The sequence below is a fragment of the Impatiens glandulifera genome, chromosome 5 (genome assembly GCF_907164915.1).
Source record: "Impatiens glandulifera chromosome 5, dImpGla2.1, whole genome shotgun sequence".
Classification (NCBI taxonomy): Eukaryota; Viridiplantae; Streptophyta; class Magnoliopsida; order Ericales; family Balsaminaceae; genus Impatiens; species Impatiens glandulifera.
Window position 1 is genome coordinate 967810 of NC_061866.1, and position 6000 is coordinate 973809.

Here is a 6000-nt window from a genome sequence, read left to right on the forward strand (position 1 = left end):
ACCCGATATGGTGCTTTCTTGTCCCGAAACCACTCTTTTAGGACTTGAAAGGGTGCTTTCTTGTCCCGAAATGATGGTTTCAGGACCAAAAAGAGTGATTTCGAGACCAGAAATGGTGCTTTCTTGTCCCGAAACCGTGGTTTCTTGTCCCAAAACCGTGGTTTCTTGTCTTGAAATGGTAGTTTCGGAACCCAAAAGTGTTTTTTTGGGACGTATTTCTTACGGTTACACTTAATTTTTGCAGTCACATTCCCAATGTTGGAATGACATTTTCCTCCGAAGAACAACTTCTTGAATTCTACACATCATATGCCCACTTAACTGGATTCAGCATTACCAAGTTAGGGATAAAAAATGTAGGTGGTAAGAGGAAATACTTCAACGTTGGTTGTGCCAAGAGTTTTATGAAAGAATCGAAGGCCAAAAATAAGTTTCATCAGCCTAGACCAATAACTAAGATAAATTGTAAAGCAAAGATTAATATTGTTGTTCGAAATGAAGGGGAATATGTGATAACAAGTATTTCTCTTGAGCACAACCATACATTAAGCCCTAAGAGGATACATCATGTTAGATTCTACAAAGTAATAGATGGAAATGTAAAGAGAAGATTGGATACAAATGATGAAACTGGAATAACTATGGCCAAAACATTTCAATCCCTTGTAGTGGAAGTTAGAGGGTATGAAAACATGTCTTTCGATGAGAGAACATGTAGAAATTACGTTACAAAAGTACGAAGGTTGAGGTTAGGGTGTGGGGATGCTGAAGAACTCACTAATTATTTCTTAAGAATGCAAACCATGACTCAAACTTCTTCTACCTTATTGATTTGGACGAGGACTCCCAAATTAAAAACGTGTTTTGGGCAGATGGTAGGTGCAGGGCTGTCTTTGAAGATTTTCACGTTATCTTTTTCGATACAACCTATTTGACAAATCGCTATGACATGTCGTTCGCTCTGTTTGTTGGGGTTAATCATCATGGTCAATCCATTTTACTTGGATGTGGCTTATTGTCAAGTGAAGATTCAAATTCTTTCACTTGGTTGTTTAGAACTTGGTTGGAATGTATGGATAATAGACCTCCAAATGTCATAATCACAAACCAATGTCGATCCATGGCGATTGTAATTGAGAAGGTATTTCCTAAAACTCATCATCGATTTTGTTTGTGGCATATAATGAAGAAACTTCCTATAAAACTTGGAAGTCATACTAAATACCATCTAATAAAAAAGATGCTGAAAAACATAGTATACAACTCCATAAATATTCAACAATGCGAAGAGGATTGGATTAGACTAATAGAAGATTATGAGCTAGAAGATAATGTTTGGTTGAAATCTTTGTATTTGGAAAGATATAAATGGATACCTGTTTATGTGAAAGGACAATTTTGGGACGGGATATCAACATCTCAATGTAGTGAAATTATGAACGCCTTCTTTGATGACTACGTGCAGTCCAAAACATCCCTCAAACAATTCATCGAGCAATATGATAGGGGTTTGTTGAGAAATATCGAGAGAGAAAAGAAATTGGATTTTCAATCGTTTAATTCTTTAATACCAACTGTCAGTGGATTTGCCTTTGAAATGCAATACCAGACCTTCTACACTCTAGATATATATATATATATATTTTTTTTGGGAAAATGACTTAGCGTCATTTCATTAAAAATTCCCAAAAACGGGAAAAAAAACCACGAGTTTAAGAGATCATTCTAGACAGGCCTAGAATGATTTTGAAGTCGTAACATTCTGAATAAAAGCTAAAAACGTAAATGAATTATCTGTTTACAATGCTTTCAATTCTAGTGAGTTTAAAAAACGGTAAATTCCAGTTCCTGCAGATATTCCAGTTCTGCTCCGTGCTTGAAATTCCTCTCCACGTTTCCGCGAGAGCGCTGCAATCCGATACAATATCTTTCCATAACTCGTCAATGCTCCTGCGGGTTCTGTCATATACCCTTGCATTCCGTTCTTGCCAAATGTTATACACCACTGCTCCAAAGCCGCACTTGAACACGCTTGTTGCAAATCTATTTCCCTTGGCTTTGAGTAGTGCCGCTTCTTTGATTTCATTCCATTCGCTCGGGAAACTGATCAGCTCCAGACTTTTATAGAATCTGTCCCAAAGCTCCGAAGCAATACAACAGCTCCCGAATAGGTGATCTATGGTTTCTTCATTTCCTATGCATAGAAGACAGCTCGCGTCCGGGATGCTCATATACTTACTGATACGATCACGTGTGTTGAGTCTTTCCCAGAAGGCGAGCCATAGGATGAACTGGTGTCGAGGGATAATCTTCGTTGACCATACAAGAGGAGCCCATTCTACTTTCTGCGCTTTTTCCCGGATTACCTCCCATATTTTCTTCAATACCAACTTCCCATTGTCCTCAGCTTTCCATTCATGAATATCCGGTCTGTCATGTAGTTGTAAGTTACTTATATGATCAAGTATCCTCTTTCCTTCTGGAATTCTTCTCAAGAGCAAGTTCCAATTCCCGTATTTGATGTCTCTGATTTTCGCTTTTGCGCAGTCCCTTCTGATACGAGTATTTTGAAACTGCTCCTTGTCGATGATAGGCTGGTTTTCAAACCAAGGGTCGTGCCAGAATAGAGTGTATTTCCCGTCCCCTAGTCGGATGTCATAAAGATCTGCAATATCGCTTCTTAGTTTAAGAATCTTTTTTTAGAGACCAGCTCATACCTTCGTGAATTTTGCAAGTCCAGATGCTGGTTTCGTGTTTCATAAATCTCGTATGCACTCATTTGATCCATAGTGACTCCTGATTGCGCTCCAAAGCCCACAGATGCTTGAAGGTTAGAGCCTTGTTCCACTTTATACAGTTCTTCAAGTCGATGCCTCCCTCGTCCTTCGGTTTGTAGAGAGCGGTCCATTTGACTTTCTTTCCTCCTCTTCCACTATTACCCCATATAAAGTTTCTCATCAGTGTGTCGAGTTCTTTCATTACCTTCTTCGGAATGACCATTTGCTGCGCCCAATAGCCAACTATGCCCATAACCACGGTTTTGATAAGTTCGATCCTCTCTGCATAAGAAAGTTTTTTCGCTGCCCAGCCAGATATCGTGTTTTTTACTCCATATAAAGTTTTTCGCTGCCCAACCACTCTAGATATATTTATATTGGTTCAAGAAGAAGTTAGAGGTTTGCTGTTGTGCGACATCTTAATCATTGAAGAGGAAAGGACAGTTTGTATATTTAGAGTTGAGGAAATCATTTTGGGGGTTAATGGAGAACATGTAAGAGATGTTTCTTACAAAGTGCATTATACCGAAATGGATTGCAATGTGAAATGTCAATGTCGATTGTTTGAGTTCAGAGGTATTTTGTGTAGGCATATCATGGTTGTGTTGAAAAAAATGAGGGTGAATGAGGTACCAATGTATTATATAATGGACCGGTGACGTAAATATATTAAGTGTGGGTATCAAAATATCACCAACATTTATGATTCAGATATGTCTATAGAAGATAAAAAAAAAACGTCACAATAGTCTAACTCGATTGATGCAAGAGGTTCAACAAGTTGGAGTAAAATCTGAAGTCAATTGTTCTTTTTGGATGAACGGAATAAAAGGCTTGATGGAACAATTTATGTAACTTAATCATGGAAGCACTGAAGCATCTAAAGACAAAAGCACAGAAGCGTCTTCATCTCCATTTCAATCTCCCGCTACATCCATTTTGATACACTCTCCTAACAAAGTTAGAAGTCGAGGACGACCACCAACAAAGAGGAAACAATCTTTAATTGAAAAAATCTCCAAGACGTCGAGATCAAAAAAGAAGGGAAATACGACCACAACATCTATAGTTTTGGATTCAACACAACAACAAGAATGGAATGATCCACTTTCGACGCAATTATCCTTCACATCACTTTTGTCCTCTCAAATATATGTCGAAGTTAATGTGTGTGGGGATAACATTCAACGAAGATATTAACTTGAATATTTTTACGTTTTGACATATTTTTAACGAAGATAGTACTTATTTGATCATGTTGTTGTCACTTTGAATATTTTTACGTTTTTGTTATAATTATGTTGGTGGTTTCGGGACCCAAAAGAGTGGTTTTGGAACTCAAAAGAGTGGTTTCAGGACAAGAAATGTTGGTTTCTTGTCCTGAAATCATGGTTTCGGGATAAGAAATGTTGGTTTCTTGTCTCGAAATCATAGTTCGAGATAAGAAATGTTGGTTTCGGGACCCGAAGGGTGGTTTCGGGACCCAAGGGTAGTTTCGGGACCCTAAGAGTGGTTTCGGGTCCCGAAATTGAAGACTAAAAAATAATTAAATATAATTGAAGACTAGAAAATAATTGAATATAATTGAAGACTAGAAAATACTACAATGTACTACTTATTTAAGAGACTTCCTTATTTAAATACAACTTATACGATTCAGGACAATCTACTTTTAAAATGTCTATAAATTTCTTAAATATATTGTTCAAATGTGAACGAACGATGAATGCACAATATTTGACTCGTAAAGCTTCAAACATTCCCCTTGCCTACAAAAAATGATAATTCAACAGTTATTAAAGATTTGTAAAATAATTAAAATAAGAAAATATGTAACTTACATTTGTTATGGTTATACCACAATCCCACTTTGCATCGCCCAAATAAGTTTGAATATGTCTCATACAGTATATTGCACAATCTGTTGTATTTGAATTGTCTTGCCAAGCTAATTTCAAAAATTTGAACGAGAATTTAGCAATTTTGGTTGCGATCTTCAGGTCGATAGTTTTGAAAAACTCCACAAAATTTTCTACTTGTTTTACCATAGAAGTTAATAAACACTTTAACATACAAACACGTTCATACAAACACTTCAACATTACCAGTTTCTGATTTGTGACATATTTATCTTCCCATGACATTTTTGGGGGCAGTGGGAGGTTATCGATGATTTCGATTACTCTTTTTCGCATATTGATGACAACAACATAATGTGACTTTCGTATAAATTTGGGAAAAATATCTGCAAAAATATGACCAAGATTCAGATGATATATATGAGCAAGAATCAGATGATATAAAAATATTGGACTTATATATTTCGGGTCCCGAAACCACACTTTCGGGACCCATAATGTAGCCATACACAATATAATCTTACTTTCAGGTCCCGAAACCATCCATTTCGGGTCCCGAAACCACACTTTCGGAACCCATAATCCAGCCATACACTATATAATCATACTTTCAGGTCCCGAAACCACACTTTCGGGGCCCATAATGCAGCCATACACAATATAATTTACTTTCGGGTCCCAAAACCACACTTTCGGGACCCATAATGTAGTCATAGACAATATAATCATAGTTTTCTATTGTTAAAATCATTAAAATCATCAAAATCCATATTCTCTAAACCCTAACCGATCTCAAAATCATCAAAATCATCTACGTTTCTAAAAGATAAGATGTCTTATTTACCTTGGAGTCCTTGGAGATCTTGGAGTCTTGCATGACGATGTACCTGAACCACCAGCCTAAAAAGAATAGTAGTATGAACCATAGACCACGAAGATACACGAAGGAATACAATATAAATGAAGTGAAGATACACGAAGGAAGACCTACCATTTTTGACCGGAAGACGATGAAGAAAGGAGAAGAAGTCGGGGATGCTGGAGAGCCAAATCACCAGACAAGAAGTCGGGGATCGTCGGAAATGAGAAATGAAAAAAAGAAAGAGGGGGAAACTGAAACGTTTTTTAAATTTTTTTTAATTTTTTTGGTTCTCTCTCCTAGATACGTGGCATTGCTTTCGCTGAAACTTCGTTAAGAATATCATTTCTCATATAATTATAAACAGATATTCAAATATTCTAGTTTGATCATATTTAATTCGTTAAAAACAATAAAGTTTCAAACATTGTAACTATATATTTATAAGATGAGGATAAGAGATATATATGTGCTTCTTTAACTTTTTATAACTAAGTAATTTTAT